A 23,255-nucleotide genomic window follows, 5' to 3' on the forward strand; every position below is an offset into this window, starting at 1 on the left:
AGGCTCAGGAAAACTATACTTTTGTTTTGAAGTTGCATGACTTTCAGTAGAAAGAGGTGTTTGTGTGCATTTGCAGTGTCTGTTCCCAGTCTTACATATATTCAATGAGTGTGATGGACAAGTGGTGACAATTCTGTCACATTTGTGGGGTGAGATAGTTTCAGAATCTTTGAATCACAGCATACTGTGCCTGCAACACTCCTGGGCCAGTTCACAGACCACTTGGGTTCAAGATATATCAGTTGCTTCTCCACAGTGATCTTGACATTTGTGATCAGCTTTTTTGGGACAGACTTGAGAGAACAGATGTTGAGCAAGATTTTTCGGACAGAAATTTGAATAGGCTCCATCATGTTTAATTCTGCACCCAAGTACACATAAACAGTATTTGATGAATGCAGCAAGGGACGAACTCAATGACATCACCTAACATTGTTTTCTGTAATAGAGCAAGACCTCCAATACAACAAAGATTTTACTAAGTTTTCTGAGGGCAGAGAGGAAAATTCCTGCCACTCCAAAGGTGGAATATTCTGGCAGATTAAAAAGCAGAGGGGAAATATGCAACAAATTGAAGACTGAATTTGTGAATTGGGAATAGAACATGGACACAGGACAAAACAGTAAACACATGTCACCATATCTTCTGTTCTTCAGTCATATATGGAACCAGGACAATAGCAATTCTTCCTAACATTGGGCTACAACTTATACAAAGCTGCTTTAAAGTTCTTCAGCATCTTGAGTGGTGGAAAGGAGAGAAACTATTGGCCTAGCTGCTAATGGTCAGATTTTGTTTCCTCAAGACTGTAATCTTTCCCTAATCCTTAGTGCCTCTAGTAGAAAAATTGATCTGCTGAAGAGCTTAAAAGGGAAGGAAAAAAGTTGTAAGCAATCCTGCTTGACTGTATCATTCATGAAGAGGCATGCTTGTCAGAAGCTCATCATCCTGGGGAAATGCTATGTCTCATTGCAAAATGAGGCAATGACTCTCTGCTCTGGACACGCAGCAACCTTGAATGTATCTGAGCTTTTAATGCACAGCTTGCAGGGTGGTGCTAAGTTCAGCCCTGATTGACACCTCTCTATATAGACAGGGACACCACTGATTTTGAAGTTAGCAAGTTAAAGGGGAAGAATCAAAAGAGAAATCTTTTCCTTAGAGCAAAAAAGCCAACTCATCATCACATCATTCCCAGGCAAAAAATAAAGAGTTAACACTAGATTGTAGTTTTGGGTATGAACAGAGTTGTTACAAAAGCTCTATAAAAATCATCTTGCAAAACATGATGACTAAGAATCACATTGCTGAGGTACTATTTCTTCCAGTTCACAGTGAAAGAATTGCTGTTTCCTTGTAAAAACAACTCATGCCAGTTTTGAGCCCATTCAGCTCAGCCAGCTAATGCTGGAATCTCCAACTACTTTCCCTTTTTCCCTGCCCAGTCCCCCTATTCTCACACTAATAAGGTAATACATTAAAAAAATTAATCCATAGATAGAAAACTGAACAGTGGAGCAGCAACATACATTCAGAAATTAGCTAAGCAAAAGAAAAGTAGTTGTGATGGCCTCACTTTCAGCCTCTTATTTAACGTAAGGACATACTTAACACCACTGTGAGCTGAAATTTTTTCCCAGTAACACAGGGTCCTAAATAGATTTCCCATAAATACTGGGAAAGTGCAGAGTAAAGCTTTGATCATGTCTACACTTATTTTGGCTTCTCTCGACTTCCAATCCACATCATCATGCTGACCACATACCCCTCTGGCTTGTTTGTTCATGGTAAACACAAAGCAAACGCTAGCAAGAGATTTTTCTATATGACTGTTCTATAGTTACAGCAGAAAAATCCTCAGATGACTCAGTTTATGACACAAAGCCTGGGATATCCTAGGCATTCCCAGAATACTATGATTTGATATGAAAAGAAAACCAGCGAGACACATTTGCTGTGCTCTGGTTTGCTATGTAAACAGGCATGGCACACTACTATTCCTCACATCTGGGCCCGGCATCTAGAAAACCAAGTTCACCAGAATAAAACCTCTCTTTATGTCCCTGTTGTTTTGTGCAGACATATAGTCCAAAGTAACTTTAAACCCCTAAGTAAGCAAAGAAAGACATTTATTTCCCACAGAAGTGAATCATTGCTGTCTTGTCTTTTTCTTTAAAGACTTTATCTAGAGGATACTGATAGCATATACCAAGCAAAGAGCATAACGAAGCTAGAAACCGTTTTTCAGTGTTCCTGACTGTAAGTTCAGGGGAGGTAGCTCTGGAGGTTTCTCAGCTTGGGGGAGGCAGTTGCATCTGTGGGGTGGAGATTTTCTTAGGTGAGACATATATGCAAGAAATCCCTCAAGAGCAATTACAGCCAAGTGATAGCAATGCCTTTTTCATCCTGGAGAAGTTTTTGTTAAACCCCATCGCAATTAAATGTTCGCTTCTAAACAAAGACTGGAAGCTTTGGTCATAGAAGGAAGTACTAGAGAGGAATAGCCTGCTCCTCACCTCAGAAATGCCACAGCCTCACATTACCACTGTTTGTTCCTACTATTGACTTGGATTCCTGTAGCTCTGGGGTCACGAGGCCCACACATTTAGTCCATGCAAAGTCCACAGAGAAAGCAAGAATCTTTCACTGTTGCAGGATCACACACAATAGCAAGATGCTTAGGAGTTGGTGAGGGAAGATGAAAGTGAATACTTACATTTAATGAACAACCTCTGCTGTGTTGGCTTATTGCCAGAAAAAATAACCCATTACAATCAAAACCCAGTTAAGTCAAACACTCCATGCTTAATTAAGCCCACTCGAAGCGTTTTCTGTTCAAACCAGCTGATATTTTCAGCAGGTGAGAATGAAGCTTGCCAGCTCAGAGTATCAAATCTAAACCCCTAAACGTGGGTGTCCACTCTGTGTGTGCCGCTGACATGGAAAAGGAGGTGTAAAGCCCACAACTAGACTATTTAGAATACAAAGCTTCAATTGAAAGCATCAATAGCTATACCTATAATACCAAATAAAGTGGGCCAGGCCAGTTCTCCAGCCCCGAGGCTAAAAGAATGCAAAACACAGTTCACATCCTCATAAACCGAATACTTTTTCTCTTCCCAAAATGGCATCCTCATTCACACCATCCACAAGACCAGGCCCTGGCTGCTACCTAGTCCCAAGCCATGCTTGGAAGTCACCTGGGTTACTGTTACCTGCTTGATGTCCAAACTGTGCCAGAACTTCTGTACAACTGTCTAACAAACACTATGAGCAACCAACATGAGTCTGCACTCAGACTCACGTCCCAGCTTTTCCAGTTTATTAGGATGGTATGTAGTTCATCCATCCTGAGACCATTTACCAAAGCAAATAACTTAGTTTGAGCTTAAGTGATGGCTCTTGTCTTAGAGGTCAGTACAGCAAGCCTGAAGTCAGCAAGATTCCTTCAATAATTCAAGCAAGCTTCACACCCAACTCACAGCACCAGTTCCTGTGTACTGGCTGACATATTAACTCACAGCAGAGTCTATACTCTAAACATAATCCCAAATCACTAATACGTCCTGATATCCTGACTTCCCTGGTGCAAACGTCAGCTTGGAAAGCCTAATTCTGGATCTCGTTTGAAATGTGTGGAGGAGGAAGGAGAAGGAGGCTGACTGAAAACAATGGATATCAGCTTATTATAGCCATCAAAACCACAAAAATGTCTACAGTGGAGATCAGTCATAAGGAACAGACAGGGAAGATAAGACAGGAAACCATACACCTAAACACACACACAGAGACGCACGCATCTACACACATACACTGCTTTATCAGTGCTGCTTGTCTGTAAAAGTAAGAGACACGCAAATAAACGGCAATGCTAGTCAAACCATTTCTTCTCTCCTTTGCAGACAGAGGTGTGCAAGCCAAGCCTTGACTCGTTTGGGGATAGGGTGTTTCACTGTGGTTTGGAGATGCATACAACATTTTTTATTACTCAGAAACTTTGGTTCTGAGTGTATTTTTATAAGGAGTCTGAGAATGAAATATGATTCATATTTACATCTGTTAACATGTTGGGAACAAAAAAAAAAAAAGGATGAGCAAACTGCTGCTGAAGGAAATTAAAAATAAAGTTGGTTCCATTTCCCACAAGGCTTTCTAGGTTTGGGCTGCAAATGGTTATGTTACCAGAAACGCTGCAAAACAAGTAAAGGCGAAAGACAGTGGCAAAGTCAGCAATGATTTGAGCCGTGCATCTGGTCTTCTGGTAATGTTGATTTGGAAAGCACATAAGAAGTGTTGCAAATTACTTATGTCAATTCAGGATTTTGATAAAAACTGTTTAGTCCCATGATGTAATTTGCTCTGGCTAGCCAGAGCTCTTTCCTTGCAGAAAGAATACATTGTAATATTTTTGTCTGTGTGAATGATGAGTATACATATTCTTATAAATAAGATGTTATGTGTAATCTTTCCACATAAATCTGGGATAGCTGAAGTATAATGGAAGGAAAATGTCATGATTGCAAAGAATTTTTTCCCCAAATTAACCTCCATAAATGTCTTGAGAACAGAGGGAGTATCTAATGAAAGGACCCTTATGCAGATGCAGATCATGACATTCCATTCATAAAAGCACAGAGAGGGAACACGATGTAGCTGTAAGACAGGGGGAAGAAAAAGAATAATTTCAGAGTATGGCAAAAGCTCAGAGACATCTTGGCTAACACCACTGCAATCTGTATCATCCAGGCAGCACATCAAGGTTCACTAAAACCTAATTATAAAAGCCTAATCTTCCTACAGGGCTGTGATTCCTCATATCAAGAGACATTCTGTATAAAATTACTGTTTATATCAGAGTAATTAGCTAGATTACAAGCAATGATGGACAAGCAGCGATAGGCAACACATATGTAAACAAGTATCAAGGCAAGGCAGACATGAACCACCACAGATGGGAGAAATAAAAACTACTACTCATTTCTTACAAATGAGTAATTGATCGTGTACAGGACCAAGCAGCCTATGTTAGGGTCAAGAACTGAGAACAGAAATCCTGCAAGTTACTTACTTCCTCTTAGCATCTGCCATCCTCGATAGAGTGGCAGTTCTAGAATTAAAACTGAAGTAAGGATCTTTGTCAAACATCTTACCCTGTAATAGCAGGATGAGAAGATGCCTCCTTATGAATGAATATTCACTGCATATTTGGCCTTAATGGGCTAGGCATGGTTTGATTCTATCCACACACAGAATGGAAGGTGCTGGAGACAAAAGGAAAGAGATTTTTCTCAGGTTATCATAAAGTGCAAAACCTTTCCCTGGTGAACCATGCCACCTCAAAGAAGCAAAAAAGAGAAGGCTCAGCAGATACAGAAGCTAAGGAGATGTCTGAACCATCTCTGCTGCAGGCCTAACAGTTCAGGAGTGCTCTCAGGAGACTGCAGACCAGATGCTACAGAGAAAAACTGCCAACCAGTCACAGCTAAGAGAGAAGCACTCAGAAGGCGAATCAAAATGCCCTACACTCCTTTTCTAAACATTTCTTTTCAGGGGTGTAGCTAAGCAAATGGAGGGCTACCAGAGCCCAAGTACCTGAAAGAAGCTGCGCTCTTCCCAAGTTGTTAAAGTATGCTCACATGGCACCGTGAGAAGGCTTTAAGAGCTCCCGAGATGGAAACCACATGCTAGCATAACCCCCTGCAAAGAGCCCAATGTGCAAGCCAGCGGGCAGACCACCAACTAACTACATGTGTACAAGTGCTCGTTGGGTGTCTTTGACTCTTTTAAGAAGCAAAAACGAGGAAGGCAGAAAGGTTCCCACCCTCTGGAAAGAGTCTGACACATGACATGTAGGTTTGCTGCAGGGAAAGAATCCCACTCCAGTGAATGTGTTGGAGAAGCTGCCTGACAAGACCAAGTGGTTTGCTTCTTGCTTTCTCTCCTGTGGTTTATCTAGTCTGATAAATGAGATAAACCCAGCATGGGCTGGTGTGAATTGGAAAAATGCTAATGGATTACATTTCACACACTTCATTGCTTAAACTGATCACAGAATCACACTGTAATTATTTCAAATGTGAAGAAATACATTACTAACACTACCATTCTGTACCAGCGAGTGATCATTACAGCCTGCTCTTACTGAAGGTCCCATTATGACACTCAGAAATTTGGCCTCTGGTAAGTAAGAGTGCAGAGATCTGAATTATTACTTCTGCAGATTACAGGTAAACATAAATATTCTGATAAATACAGCCCATCCAAATACAAATAATAAATAAGTTGACATATCTTTTGTCAGCTTTTTTAACTGCAGGATGATTTCTGCAGTGCTATAAAGCGTTAGCAATACTAAAACCGTAGCTGTACTTCTTTAACTCAATTTGATCCTTTTACACAGTCACTCATTTATTACAATTTCAATTAACGTGTAAACATCACTAGACTGAAATTCTACGGTATTTCCAGTATGAGAAGATCTCAAACTATATTCACTTTAAGAACATTATCCTGAAACAGGACATTGGGGAATAAAAACAGAAGTAACTATATGAAAATTATGAATACCCTGAGGGTCAGAGAAGCAGAAAGATTATGCTGCATGCAATATCTAATTTTAAAAGTAGCTCTGCCTTTATATTAACCATGGAAGCAGAAATCAACCTATTTTAAATCATGACTAGCATATTAAATATTGTATTATACTCAAATAAGCTACTGTTAGCTTTTTTCTTAAGGATTTTTGCAGTTAGCAAGATATTCAGTATCTAAGCCTGTAGAATAATAATTGTAACCTTATCTTGTCAGATAAACTTGCACTGTTCCATCCAATAGCATTACATCAGCTGTCATATCACCAGTGACAGTCTGACATTCAATACAATTACCTGGAATATCCATGTTGCACGGGTGTTTTAATGCTTTGTCACATCAGGACCTCAAGTTATTAGGTAAGCAATCAAGAACACAGGCAAGCGGGTGTGAAGTAGATGATAAATGGTTCTGCCAATATACCTACCTACAAGCTCCATCCCTCTCTTGTGCTGAAATTCATTAATTGGATGAAGTACAGGCAGGGAATGAGATTTGGGATACAGATTCATAGCTATTAAAGACTAGAATGAGACAGACTCATGTTGACATATGACTTAAATCAGTATCTGGTCTCCAAGATGAAAAGCAATTTAAGTAAACCACTGTACAATAGTACAGCTTTGTAGTTTTCTTTCTATTATAGAAAAATGTAACCTAAAGAACATGAAAACCAGATTCTGCTATTCTGCTGAGCACTGAAGTGAAAGTGAGTCCATTTCAAACTACACATTTCTAAAAAAGATAATCTACTTTCTTTTGCAAAACCTTACTTAAACATTTGTAAAACTCTCAGGCATTTATCACTGCAATAAATAGTAACTCCTCTACAATTTGAAATACTTTATGTAACTACTGTAGAAATCTTATTGTAACTTAAAGATACATAAATATGTAGAACTATGCAATAGCCATGAACTACATAAATAATAGAACTCTTAGAAATTAAACACGTGACATCTCCCCTGGGAAAAAAAAAAAGAAGGCAGCAAACACTAGGCTGTGTGGATGAGTGTCTGAAGTATCAGCACTTTAAGTTTTGATATTATGGATCAGCTCAAACCTGAGGTTAACTATCAGGTCTAATAGATCTTGTGGTCTCACTTCAAAGAGCAGAGGTAACTCAAAGCAGTAGAAGATGTGATGCAGCATCAAGGCTGCTGACTGAACAGCAGACATTAAGGAGAAATATCAGTGCCTTTGTTTGAAACAGACAAAAATAGAGATAAGTTGTTAGTTAAGAAATGCATTAGCTCTCTTACTTTTTGGTTTAAGTTTGCAGAATGAAATATTTCTGGTTTGAATGTGTCTCCCTTTTCCTTCCCACTCCACTTGAAGAAGAAAAAAAAGTTGTAAATAGTGAGGGTTTGTTTGGTTTGGGTGGGGTGGATTTGTTTGGTGGTGTTTTGTTTAAAAAGCATCTAGAACTGAAGTTTCAAGAATTCAATGTTTATAGTGCAGAGTGACAAAGGACAGGTGAAGGGAAAGTACAGGCTTTTATTCTTTTTGGCCTACCACACAGCTAGAAGAAAGCTGCAAAGCTTGAGGAACTTGCAAAGCCTCATGGATCTCATTTCTGCCCTGGCTGCCGACTAATCATTTGCTTACACCTTAAGAATCAATTCTTAGTTCCCAGTTAGAAGTGACAGTCTATTCATCTCCAAACTACTCCAGAAAATTAAATATCAATTGTCAAATCAAGTTCAAAGAGACAATAAATGTTTATTTGATCTTTCAAAAAAAATATTCCACTTTTTAAACAGCAAATTTTGCTTCTTTATGCTACTGCAAAGAAGTTTTCAAGACACACAATCAGAAGGGAAAAGTACTGGATGAAGGCACATGTAGCCTAACTTACTATGAAAGCATTAACATCTTTCTAGCTCTGCCACTGTATGCTGAAGGTCTAGACAAACATTTTCTACATTAGATTTTTAATTTCAAACTGGTAAGTCTATGTTTTCCTCTCATGACTCCAATTGAGCTCTACTAATGTCAAAGTAATGCACAACCCCTGAATTTCACTCCAAAGTTCTTCACCAGCCTTTGTCTATCGGTGACGATCGAACAATGCTCTGCAGACATTTTATTCTTTCCACAAGCAAAGGAATAGGAATAAATATGCATTTACTGTTTGAGTCTTGGCTGCCCAGCCATTCAAGGAACTTCTGAATAGGAGGCATCAGGAATATCTTCGGTTTAGGGAGACATTAGATATCAAAAACTCAATTTATTCATTTTTTACAGAAGTCCATGAGAAGTCGTCTGACTGCCAGCCATAGTGTAATTCACTCTGATAACACAGAGACTATAAATCTTAACTAACAGCTTAACATGTGAGGCATTTGATGTGTCTGGGAACCTGCTGTATGAAAGAAATTAGCTGTAAAAAAAGAAGCAAAATGCCTATTCCCATGGGAAGATTCTGCAAGACTGGTAATAGATCATTTGTTCATTTGGAAGACACTTGTTCCTCTAGTAAAACAGCAACTAATATTTTTGCTTTCCACTGGTCAGACAGGAAATATGGTGCTAAGGGCCAATAGACAGAGCAAATCATCGTGCTAATTACACGGTCAGTAAACATTTGCTCTCCCATGTTTCCTAAAGGTCTGAGTAATTCCTGGTTAGAATTCAGCAGTGGAACCAGTCACCTTCTTCCTCTCTGATGTAAATGTTGAGAAGATGTACCACATTTTAGAGAATATCCAGGTTAAACACTCCTATTTTAACAGGCCAATCATGTCACCTGGAAAAGGTTGAATGCTACCACTTTTAAAAGAGAATTGAGAAGACTTTTGAAGTATCAGAGAAGGTTCTGAAACCGCCCCTCAATAGATAGCAAACATCCACATTTAATCAGCCTGATAAATTTACAATTGAGGTTGTAGAACAGGTTGCTTGGAGGAACCTTTTTTGGTGTAGATGGCAGATCTCTTCTAGTCCTGCATTCAACTTCTATGTGTAAGTCAAACTTCTCACATGAAGAGACATTTATCTTCAACCATCTGATTATGCAAAAGGGCATGACACGGGAAAGGCCCCACTTGCCTACCAAAACCAAGCAAAATAAGCATATTTTCTTTTAAGGCACAAATATCTACTTGCCTGCTGTAAGTTTTGAGTTATACTCAAACTGGTCAGACTTCAAAATTATGACTATTCCCATATTCTTTTACTGGGCCAATATCTTCATGTCTGCTGACTTCCTATACCAGGCAAAAACTAGTGCAGGATCTGGCTGCAACCTAAACAATATCTTAGCTATCTGACCTCCTCTCAGAATGGACTCCTATGTTAAACAGGTATCTACAGATTCCTAGTAAACTATCTTATTTAGGTCCTCTCCATGAAAGAAACCTGCCTCACATCCACGCACTACTCCAATTTCTGACTGCTACTCACTGGATTAGGATGGGCAAGTCATGGGATGCAGTTGTGTCAACACTAAAGGAAAAATAAACATTCAAGTGTTTTGAAAATACTTTGGAGTGAAATCCTGTTTCTCATGTGCCTGGAGTGTAGCTTCACCATCATAAATTTTAAGCCCACCAGCTCCCTATTAGTATCCTGAACAGCACCATTGTAGACAAAGTGCTTGGATTCCACCCACTCCTGTTCCATGCTCCTAACACGTGCCACCAGTCATTTCCACTTTGATGTATAGTTGATTTTCATTTCAAATGAGGAGGTATTGTGTTGTTTAATTTAAGGAAAAAAAAAAAAACAAAAAACTGAAGACTCACAAAGTGAGGAGCAGGTGGGAGTAGATCCTGCACTGGTACAGACAGCCAGCTCCCTCCTAGAATCAGTAGAGCTGCTGCAGTTGACAGCAGGAGTTACTCAGCACTGTACAAAAACTCTTCTTTCATATCTCTACTCAGTTATGTCTCGGAACTGATGTTCCCACAGAGGACATTTTGAAAATGCTTTAAGTGCTGTATTTTCAGAGACTTAGAGGTCAAATTAACAGCAGTGCCGGGCATGGGATTCTCAATGCATGAGTGGAGTTTGGGGTTCCAAGTATCTCCCCAAATCCAGTCATATGCTGGTGGTCCCCACAAATCAGCAGGGGGAGGGAGTGAGCAGCACACTACTGAACCAGAGGCTGCTCCTAAACCCAGCCTTAGACAAGTCCAAGGTACTGAATTCAATGGCATTATCTTCATCAGGCTTGAAGGAGGGGTGCTACGTCCATTGCACTGACAAGTGCTGTCTCTTGTTATTTGAAGCACTGTTTATCCAAATTTGAATGTTAAGAGAGAATAGGACATACTTTTCCTGGACTTTTCCTTTATAAGAGTTCAGCTGGAGATAACAGTAATTATTTCAGTGATATTTTTAGCCATATTTCTGACCCTTGGGATTTAATAGGCTTTTCCCATTGCAGCAGGTTGCTTTATTGGTCTTTCATCAAGCATACTTTAATGATTTTATTTTCATCTCCACTAACATAAATGCTTCTATGAGGTAATGTAGTCCATTATTCTCCACAGAAACTGAAGAACATCACAAATGACTATGCACTTATAAACATGCAGAAAGTACCACAGTTTTCTCCATTACTCTGTCATCAGAGATATCTGCTCTAGGTTGTGCTCGGAGCATTAGCCCATGTAGCCTGATATGAGTTCATGAGGCTGGAATTCAAAACACTAACCAGCTGTGGGAACCCGGGAAGAAGGCTGTCACACTAAATGGTATCCAGATTAGAGCTGTGAGAATTTGGGAAAGCCCGTCTAGCAAGCATGATCTCTTGGGGGGAAGGGAGGGGGAGAAACTGTTCCCAAGTTGTTAGACTCAGAAGCCTAAAGGAAACTAGGTCTCTGTTAGATACTGAAACTGCAAGGCTTCACTGGAACTAAATCTGTATTGGGATATTTTCCCAAGGGAAGAAATCCAGCAAGTTATTTTCTTGAACTGAAATGTAGGTAACTACTTCTAGGACGGTTTTCTCTCCACAGTGGAGTCTGAGGCTGGATGCACATAAGGATATGGCTGTGGTAGAAACTAATGCAAATTGTAATGGTCCAAAAGATGGACCCTCTGTACAGCTTGCATGTAAAGTAGTGTGTTTGACATGTAGGTGCTTGATTTTAAACCTCCACCAACTAGACAGCCAGAAAAGGATGACTACACAATTAGATATGCAAGGAAGAGAGAGACAAAGCAAATAATTTACTACTTACCTACCCTACAACTGAGATTTTAGGTGCAGGAAATGCTTTTGTCTGTCCTCAGCTCCAATACCTTTTCAAAGAAATTTCTTTTCCAAGCCTTGCTGAGGCATGGCATACTTGAGGATAAAGCCCCAAACTTAATTTGCTGTCCCTTTATAAGAAGCGTTGAAAATTCTCTAAGAAAATGAGAAAAATGGGAACTTTCCAGGTATGACCATTTGCATCCTGCTTGGTTTCCTTCAGACTAGCAACACTCCAAAAGCAGTACCCGTACACAAAAGGACCAGAGTTTCAGGCAAGGAAGAAGTGCTAATTTAGCTGTGGGCAACATCCATCAGTGTCAGTACCGGAAAAGTGATGCCCTTCACGTGTTGGCTGTTTGAGGTATCCATCACAGGGTGGAAGAAGCCTGTTCAAAGGCAGAGATACCTCAGGAAGTGATCTTTTTCTGCCTACTCAGTTAGTGACCCTGAACACAGGAGCCACACAGATGGTGTCAGATCCCTCTGAGACTCCAAGAACATGGCCCACAACCTGATTAATGTCACACCTGTAAGACGTGGGAGTAAGTAATGACATGTGTCTAGTGTAATTCCCATTTGCAATTTCCCCCTTTTTATTAGAGGCAAGTCTATTTATCTGCTAAACTTTGCTCCGGATCAGAAGGGGGCGGGGGAAAAAAAAGGGAAGAGAAATCCACAAGTGGTTCTTTTCTGTCAACACATTAATTGGTCTGACTACGAAAGAAAACAATCACTGGGACAATAGGAAAAACAAACAAAAAGGGCAAGACACTTATGGAGTCTCTAACGTGTACGGCACTGAGGCAACAAACCAAGGAAAGACCAAAGTGCACAACTTTCTTCTTCTATTAATTTGAGTAACAGTAGTCAGGAAAATTTTCATTCTTTTGTCTTCCAATACCATTACTGTTGCTGCTGAATAAGCAAAATAAAGCAGTCGTTATATGACGACTTTTTACTCTTGAAAGTTTAGTTTGCAATGAAAATTGGCACTACAGTAATCTTCCTTTGCATCAGAGACAACTGCAAATTGTCATTACCAAATGCTTTCCTTTTTTTTCCTTTTCCATAAAAAAATACTAGACAAAGAGAAATTGAACAGAATGGCTGCTAAGTCTTTTGAGAAATGGATTCTGGACATAGCTTTCACAGCTCAGGAGAGCTTCTTCACAGTAGTGGCAGAAATCAAAACCGTGTAACCACACATTCCCACCTCCACCTTCCTACTTAGACAAGTCCACATTCAGTTGCAGCGATCAGTGAGTTCTGGCTGCCATGCCTGTTTTTAACTCAAGATCTGTTGAAATCCCTGCTTGGCATGCTAGGCCTCAAATTTGCCTTTGGCTGGCATCCTGTGGGTTATAACATCAGATCCTGAAAACCTCCATATCTTGCATGTCCATACAGCAGATGCCTTTGCCCCTTGGGAATCCCCGAATCAACACAGGGCACCTCTCCAGTTGCCCAAGAGGTAAAGACTACAGATGCTGATTTTTCCTGAAGTTTCTTCCCTTTTAGAAAAAAAACAATGCAAGTTCCTACAGAAACCCATCTGGCAGTCTTTACTCACGCAAAAAACTCCACAAACTCCCAGCACAGGCATTGACTACGGAAGGATGTGCAGGATTAGGCTGTAAGAGATTTAGCCTGAGGCTAGTTAAATATGACTCATGAAACTAGACATCAATTACTGAGCATGGGAGACAGATTAAGGAAGAAGTGGAAACTGTTTCTTTTCAGTAACTCATTTACGCTGTGTTTGATTTAAGAGGTCTTTGACAAGACATGCACTTAAAGGTTTTAATACTTCAGCTATTTCAAACTGCAAGTGAATAAATCCAAAGGCCAAAGCACCTTGACCCCTGAACACCGATCAGCCAAAACACATTTGAGATATAACATGTTCAGTCCAACATCCTTTCCCAGATTTCAGCTGCAGCACTACAAAGATTCAGGCTGTCATGACAAGAGACAGTAAAGTAGCTTTTCTGGCTTGCTCTTTCAGCTGCAAGTTGGGTCTTCTAGTGATACAGTCAAAACAAGTCCACCTTTCAATTTGAAATCCTGATTGCAGACAGTTTTCAGCTGCCCATTATTTATTACTGCAGCCTGCTGAAGCTTCAGACATGCATGAGGACCCATTAAGCTCTGTATTGAACTCAAGTAATTTGTAGGAGTCTGCACAGACCAAACAGACTCTGCCAAATCTGTGCATCAGAAAGCACCTCCCAAACAGACAAGTGAGTGGGAACCATCAACAGTTGAAAGGCTCCATCCTGCCTCTGTCCCTCAGTTCCTATATATCCAGAAGATTCACTGATTCTGTACTTCCACAGAATGTTTCAAGTGAGCTTTAAAAGAAAATGAAAATAGCAGTCCCACTCTAAGAATACAAGGATGCCTCTGTCTGAAAATATTTACATACATCAAAGAAGGGCCTGCCCAGTGTTTAAATAATAACTCACTTGAATTTTTAGCAACTATTACACAAGGGGTTTTTATTTGTACTTCTGCTTTTTATACTTATTAGCAAATAATTTTCATCTGTTAAACATTTGCATCTTATATTAGAAACATCAAAAGCTTCGGATCTTTGATGACATTCATCCCCATCAGTGCATAGCAAATTACAGCAATGAGAAAGAAAAAATCTAAACAGAAGGCATTCAAAGAAAACCAGCATGGAGGGCAGAAATCCATCTAGCTCCAAGCAATTATATCTTAATGAATAAACATTGTTCTCCACTGCTACCTCATGCTAAGAGATACCCACCATGCAGTCAACACAAACTTAATTCTTTCCATTCCTCTTCCTTCCTTCCAGCAGCTTTGTCACTTTTGCAACAGCCTAAGGTCTCAAACTCTAATATCAGCTAGGTGTACCCGACCCTGATGCATGAGACTAGGGATGAGTTTCAGCTCCAGAAATAAGATTCTACGAGGTGAGGTGGGAGGGGTGGAGAAAGTCTCCCATACAAAATGGGCAAGTATTAGACACTTACTGCTCAATTTGTAAAGTCCATTAATGCCATGTATTTCTGAACAGTCCTCTGTATAAAGGCACACATACTCAAACTACTGAGACGTTGTGGAAGGTGGGTGCGAGGGAAGGAATGAAGGAAGCAGAATTTCTCTTAAAAATCCTTCACTGCCTTTTTAAAAATGAAGCTTTGATGAAGTGGAAGATTTGTTTCATTTAACTAGCTCTAAAAGTTAAGAAAACCCAACTGTTTATGACATTTAGCTCCAGTATCATATCAGAGAATTGGAAATGCTGTTATATATTGAGCACAGCTTCTCTTTTCTGCCTAAACTGTCCTAAAGGTATGAGAAAAAGTAAAAATCAATAACCTGGTCTTGCACATACCTTTGCTGTTTATCATTTTAATACATGCATTACTAGAAGTCTTTTAGGTGCAGCTTGAAGCTTGTCTCTGGAGTTCCCCTTATGACTCTCGCAGGTGGAATGCATTACCTAAGTCTTCACCTATGTCAGGCAGGGAAATATCTACATTTGTTTACTTGAAATAATTCCTTTCTCCAGTAAAAACATCCGTTCCAGAGTTTCCTACACTTTCCAATGCAAAACCAGCTTTTTATTGTGCTCAACTAAGCCTGTATTTTATGAGTTACACATTGTAAGCTACTCCATAAGACAAGTAGGAAATCTTTTCCAGTTTAGGATTGGTAAGCAATACCATGTAGCCAGATTAATTAGGTATATACACAGCATTCCATCCCACAAGACTTTGCAACATACGATGCTCAAACAGATCAATCAGCAAAGAGTTTTCACCAGTATGAACATGAGTTCTGTGCGTGCAAAAATGCCAGGACTGGGCACGTACTTCAAACTGTATTCCTTCTGATCCAATCTGTCATTTCTTTATCCACGTGTTCCTGAATCCACAGAAGAAACAATCAATAGGTACAATAGGAAGCTTAAATAATAAATGCACTCACAAGCTGCAGAATAAGGCTTCTTTCAGCACGCAACTGTTGAATAGAAATAAGAGTCAATAAATAGTTTATTTAAAACATAATCATTTTAAAGAGGTTGGCCTCAGTGTTGATCTAATAATTTGAGTGGAATATTTACAGAACCTCCTAAAACTGTCTTTTGCACAAGTTTACGCTAATCCTAGAGTAAGATGAATGTTTAAAGAGCAGTATCCTTAAGCTACTCGCACTGAAGAAATGATCCTATAGATTGAATGTCTCATTCAGTTGACTGCAATCATAGAAAGAAAAGGAGGAAATATAAGTGCCAAGGGATGGGAAATGGGAGGCCTGATTTCTTCTGCAAAATTAACTCTTGGGGCTGAAATAAAATTCAACCTGTTGGCTAAAATTTGGCTCTCTTCCTATTAAAATATCTTCCTAATCAGTTCAATATGGTAGATGTATATCAAACTGGACCTTGCAGCTCTGGGGAAAACACTGCTGCTGATTTCTGGTTTTACGTAGAGTACTACCTAGACTATTTCACATACCCAGGCCTTTTTTGTTTTTAAACCAAGTATGTCATTAGTATACAGAAATAAAGCTAATACATAGTGCCAAGTCCTACTAAATAACATCTAAAATATGTTTCTAATTAGCAAGAAGTTGTGAGATGCTCAAAACTGAAGTCGGCAAAAAGCCCTTTTACCACAGGACAGTGTAATATTTCAGAGAAGCTAGATACAATGTGCTGAACTGTAACTTGCAGCACACACATATGCAAGGGAATATTATCTCACAGCAACTCTTTTTTTCCTCTGGTAAAGCATTAAAGTACTTATTTTTAAGCACATATTTAAATCCAATCAGCCTTGAAAAGAACCGTAAAGTGTGTTGAAATGCTTTACCAAACTAGGGTCCAGAAACAACTCGCTTCCATCAGTTAGTCTGCTAGGCTGTAATACGAACTGGAGTTGCCCACACATCACCTTCCTGAAGATAAGGAGCCAGGACTCCAAGCATTCTTCCTCCACTCCCAACTCTTAATCCGTATAGCTGTGCCACTGCAGGCACTTTACCACGGTAAAAAACAGCAATCTTTTTCTATTTTACAGCCTTAAGAGCCAAGGGAAAGCAGGGAGGGATTTCTGTCTCAGCAGCGTGTCTGTGAGTCATGCTGCCTCCCGGGGCTGCTCCTTGGGTGGTACAGTTTACACACCATCCCTTGCTCAGAGGATGTGCCTGAAGTCACCATCGAGCCCTTTGCAAATGGAACAAACAAATTTTACATACACTTGGTCATATGGCCTATGTGATCTTATCCAACATGTAATTAGCAAGAGCAAATTTTCTAAAGCTCAGACTATTTGCTTCCAAAGCAATCCAGTGGAAAATATTTCTACTTCCAGATTTCCCTGTTTTGAATATCTTTTTTTTTTTTTTTTTGCATAAGTTTTCCAGGTCCTCTTATATAATTTATACCACCTACTCAGCAAGTTTCAGTGCAGTCAATACTGACTGACCACATCCATATAGCAACTCAATGCTCGTTCCAATTATTTTCAACAATATAGGGATTAGATTACACGCACGCTGCCAGAAAAAACGATCTACCTCAGATTTAAATCATTAAGAATGACCCTCTGGAGACAATAATCTCTCCTAAATGTGAAAACTACAGACAAATGTCAGAATGCTGTCTGGCCCAGGAATGTTTCCTCATAACAAGGCTGGTTTGTACAATCAATGAGGCTGACAAAACCTCTGATATGCTCTCAGGGCCCGATCCAAGGCACAATGAAGTTTATGGTAACACTCCCATTGACTAGAGCTGTGTGGGAAACATTCTTTTTCTGACCCATGAGATTTTGAAAGCTTTCTCTGATCCTGAATGGTAAAGAAAAATTGAAATCAAGTTTCTGCAACCTGAAAGTCTACTTGCAACATTCCCATAAGAGACAAGATTGAAAAAAAGAAATCAATTTGATAAAAGTAATTTGTTTGAAGAGAAACAACTCTGTTTCAAAATTAAAGCCATCTTCTAAATCAAATACTTTGTGTAAAGAAATAATCATTTTTCAACAAAAATGTGACACTAAAAACTTTAACAATTCCACCATTCTCTTCTGGACTGTAGAGTGGGCCCTTCCTGCAAGAGTGAGTTCACCTTGGCCATTTTGCTCTTTCAGAAAATCCACCATATACAGCCACTGTATTCATCTTCATAGCAAGCATAGTTTATGTTCCAGCCCTTGATGAGGGATGGTGTCATTGCACACAAAGAGGCAGAAGCCATTTGATACAAGGAGTACAAAAAAAAAAGTAGAGTAATTCCTTATAACTAATTGAAAATGTAAACATCATATCTTTCATTTTTTAATTAGTTACGCTTTTTTTTTTCCACAAGGTGATAATTGACAAATCATGTGTCTTAAAGCAGCATTTTTCAGCCCTGGAGGTCTTGAACCCTTGAGAGCCAAGCCCAGCATTCATATTATAGTGGAAGCCACTGGATGGAGCTGTTCTAACCAGTCTTACAAGCTGTGAGATTGAGCCATGTTTAGTATTTAAAAATTCTGCATTGCCATTATTTAAGATATTTCCAATGGGAAAGGTATTTCAAGCAGCAAGGAAAGTTTCTCTATGTTTATAGTATTTACACAGAGTTCTTGCTCAGAACACATATCTGCCAGTTTTGCAGAAGCAGAAACTCTCTTCAAAGGCCTTAAGATGTCTGATGTATTTTGTGTAAAAAGAACAAGTGGCACTAAGAATACACACCTACATCCCCACCAATTTAATTCCTTTGGAGGAGAAACCATCTCAGAAGACCATCAGTATGGATTACCATTCAAAAAGGTAAGCTGAACGGAACAATCTCCTCACCACATCAAGTGGATAAAGAAGATGAAGAAATAGGCATCATATGAGTTACCATAGTCATAAAAGGGAACATGCATAAAAGCTGAGATTTGAACTAAAGGAATTCTGATAGCAGACACTAAGGAGGTCTCCCATGCATTAAGCAGTTACTGCCAGAATTTGAGTCACTGCAATCTATAATTCTCAAGAACAGTAGTTTCCCAGACAAAACATCACTGTAGTTAAGAGCAACACAGAGCTGAGGAGTTTGTTATTCTTTCTATATATGCATGTGTATGTACATACAACTAGAGAATAATGCTGAAAATACAAGAACTAATCATAAACCGGGTGACAGCACCTGTAAATAAATCAGTCCTCCATGAGAACTTCTGAGTGGACATTTTCCATTCATAACCAAATTCATCTGTCTCCAAGGGCCATGTGAACTGTCTCATCTACAGAACCTACAGCACAACTTTACACATGACAGAGAGAACAGACAGCATCCAAGACCTGATGCAAGCCCCACTCAGAAACACCCCGCAGCAGCGCACACACTGTACTTGATGACAATGCCATCCCTGTGCAATGTGCTGCCACACTGGGTAGTAAATCCTCGTGCTCCTTCTGAGCCTGTGACTTTGATAACCAGCAAAGTTAACCTTCATATTTTTCATAATAACTTCAAAATAAGTGCATGTGTCAGCCAGCAATCTACCTAGATATCTCCACCTCATATTTCTGGCTTTCGATGAGCTGTCAGGAAATTCAGGATAGCGTTCAGTTCCCTCATTTCTAGCTAGAGCCTAAGGCCAGTTTTGCAGACAGTCATTTAACCTCCCACTTTAAACCTCTTGCTGAGTGTGCCATGCTTTATATCACCAGCCACCTTTCCATAGCTATCATCTCAGCTCCCACAGCAAGGAAATTCAGCAGCTTTCCCAGCACAGGAGCCCTCTTGCAATGGTTCCTGGACAAAGCAGCACTAGAGGGTCATAGCTCCCCCAACCCCTTATCCTGGTGTCCTTGCACTTATTCATGCTTTCATATGCACCAGGACAATTGACTGCCTTCTTTCCAAATCACCTTCCAAATGCAAAGCCTCATCTGTCTCCTCAAAGATTTTCAGATTATATAGCAGATGGAAAGTGTTTAATTTGTCTCCAGTATCAACACTAGACATTGTATGTGCTGTTAAGAAAGAAATTAGGAAGAAAAATGTGCTTACATCTTCCTCCTTCAGGAGTTGTGGGTCAGATGGGGTCCTCCAGGGCAAAGGAAAGATTGCATCACTCTTGAGCATAACTGAATAAAGTAATCTTAAAGTTCCTAGCTAACATCATTAGACAGCAAGCAAAGAGCACAAAGGGAAGCTGGCAGATTCCTGAGAGGAGCAGGGACTTGCACGCAGACTTTAATAAAAGAGGTGTGTCATTTGCAGAAAGATGCGGAATATTCAAAGGCTCCATGGGCACTGCATGGAATTAGCAGCTATCTCAATAGTCAACAATAACGCTTATAGACACAAGACTGAAGGATAATTGGAAGATTACAATAAAAGCGTCAAAAAGCCATACAGAGGTCTGTCCTGCAAGGGACAGAGAGAGAAGTTAATAGAGGTATATTACTCAGCAAGTGATCTGACACTCAAAAGACTCCTGAGTTGGGACTCCCCAACTGTAAGTACAATACACACACATCCCTGAGATAAAAGGACAATTTAGTTCTTTACTTGAACATACTACTTGCACTCTAGAGGACTGAACAATGCAATGAATTTTGAAATGAGAGACACCAGTACCCCTAACATTTTTTAAAGCTAAGCTTACTTTTTTTGGCAGGAATATAAGATAGTCCCATTCCTGATTATTAATGATCAAAAGATAGTTAGAGATGAATGTTGTTTTAAGCACAAAGTCTAAACTTCATGAACTTGCAGAATAACTTATTCCTACCATTCAGGAGAAGAAAGGAAGTAAACCCAAGTCACTGATCTCTGGATTGCACTGGCCTGCCACGATGATCAGAACCTCATCTGTGGTTTACACCAGAATGACGATGAAATAACATTCAACACTGACATTCTTGAAAGGGCGCTCTAGGTTAAGGCCAAAACTCACAGGTATCACAAAGTAAACAGCATTAACTAAGAGGGAAAAAATAAATCATTTTGTCTGTAAAACTGTTCCTTCAACATGCAAGCAACAGATAGGCACAGATGTATGCACTTGCTCCTTCTGTGCTATTGGGAGTTTCACCAGCATGTAGGATTACACCACAATTCCATATCACACCCAAATGCACAATCAAGAGAACATCCTAGAGTACCACCTCCACAGTCTGCCCCTAGGAATCAAAACTGTTCTTCATCACACTCACCATTAACATCTCTTCATAATTCATCAACTAGTGAAGAAGGACAGCCTGCATACTGAAATACGACACAAACTTATAGTCCCAATTTATTTAATTTAATGGGTATTGTGACTACAAGTCCTGCCTCTAATTTACCATATTGTAGACTAACTGCTCAGAAGTAGCACGTGTTTTCCCAGGCTTTAGCTACACTATTTGTGGCAATCCATCCCCCATAGTCATTTCCACTGAGAAAAGGGAGGCGAAGAGATGCAGCTGTGAGGTGTCTGCCCATGCCTGACCCTGGGTCAGCAGCAGGCCACGTGGGCAGCAGCAATAGCCCAGGAGGTGTTGGAATCCTTCTTAACCTTCTGGAGGATTTTCACAGCACCACATTTTTGCAGTGCTACTCTTCTCTCCCACCCCTGCTAGCCCCATCTCTAGCATAGCTAGAGAACAATACACAAATGTGACTTCAATTAGGTCAATAACAAATTCAGGAAGGTTCAGCCCTCACCATCTGTCCAAAGGGAGCAACGCTCTGTTTGGTTTGGGGCTTGGGCTTTTTTCCTCCCTCCCATCCGCCTTTCTTATGAATACTATTTGACAAAGCCATCTGCATAACAGAGACATGTAATGGGGTTTATGGCAAAAAACAAAAGAGCAAATTAAGGCAGTTCCACTATTAATTTCCACCACATTGGAGCATTACATAATTTATCACTTAACATGTACATAATTTAGCATGATTCAACATTCAAACACATTAAACAAAGACAGAAAGACAATAGTGAAAGCCTATTAATAACTACTAATTCTTTCTTTACAGAGGAGTTATTTCTGTCTGAAGTAGCAGCCCCACTGAAAACTTAAATTTCCAAAATATAGGTGCACTTTGCATTAGAAGCAAAAACCAATCAATACATCTGAAGCCAGAATAACTAAACAAGAGGAGTTTTATAGTTTGTTACATGACTGTTTCAAAATCTCTACTTCCTGTACACATGCATACAGCCAGCAAATTCAGATTTTACAAGTAATTTAAGTCTTTCTATATCCTCTCAGCACCTTGGTGCTGCAAAGCATTTGCAGAGGAAAAGGTCAGGCATGGGTCTACACAGACAACCCGTGCATCACCCTATGGATATTTTACACGTGGTAACTTCCACAACACCATGTTTCTGAATACACTTGGATACTTCGTGGCCTTGGGCCTTCACCCAGAAAGCTGCATGTTCAGATCTCATTTCTGTTCTGCAAAGGGAAGAAGAAAAGCAGCACCATAAACCTGGCTGCAGCAAGAAGTCTCAGTGTAGGTTTATAGTGAGGTATGGAGGAAAGTGCTGAGACATGAATGTACATCCAAGGTAAGTCCTAACACCCGGCACCAGGTGTGTTTTAGGATGCTTTGCAGAGCCTGAGCCATTACAGCAATGACATCAAAAACATGTGGGCCAGGAGGGGGAGGGTGGTGAAAAAGATAAGAGGAGGAAGATCTCTCTTCTAACATACCAAAACAATTTATTGGAGCAGATTTAATCATTTCATTCATGATGAAGGGAGTAAATTCATGCTAAATTGCCATACTGCAGATAATGGAACAAGTCATGGGAAGGAAGAAGTTACTGAGTTAAAGAGCAACAAGGGAGAAAGCAGCAGAATTACTTGCTTTGTTTTAAGCTACTCTAAGGTTATGTCATCACACTGAGATGTAGGGATGAGTAATTTATTCAGGTCATGGATTTCCCACCCAGGATTTTTCTAGCTTTGCCTCAGATGATGCAAACTTAACAGTTCAACACTACAGTTGTCAAAAGTGGGATTTTCTGTATTAAGAAACTGCTTTTGTACTCTTAATCGTGATACTTTTCTACATGTCAGTGAACACAAACTGTTTATTTCCCTACATTGTTCAACATCTGAAACCTGAAAGGCATCTTTGCACACTGACATGGCTATCTAGAAAGTGATAGTATACCAGAGAGTAGAACTCCTGTAAATTATCTGCTATCTGTGGATAAGTAAATTGACATCACCTTTGCCCTTTCAGCCCCTAAAACAATGGTCACATATAATCACAAATGGAAAAAGAATAAGAAGGGGAGAAGAGGAATCCTTTCTTTCACTTACAAATAATGAACACATAGGAGATACCAGATATCTTAAGCTCAGAATTCAATGATATTTCATGTTCTGGCTCTTGACATCCTTTATCAGACACTTCTTGTCATTCATTGCTTCTACAGTCTGCAGATATCTTTTGTAATGAATACACTTGTTTATATGAAGTCAGAGATG

Source organism: Colius striatus, chromosome 2, assembly GCF_028858725.1.
Source record: "Colius striatus isolate bColStr4 chromosome 2, bColStr4.1.hap1, whole genome shotgun sequence".
Lineage (NCBI taxonomy): Eukaryota > Metazoa > Chordata > Aves > Coliiformes > Coliidae > Colius > Colius striatus.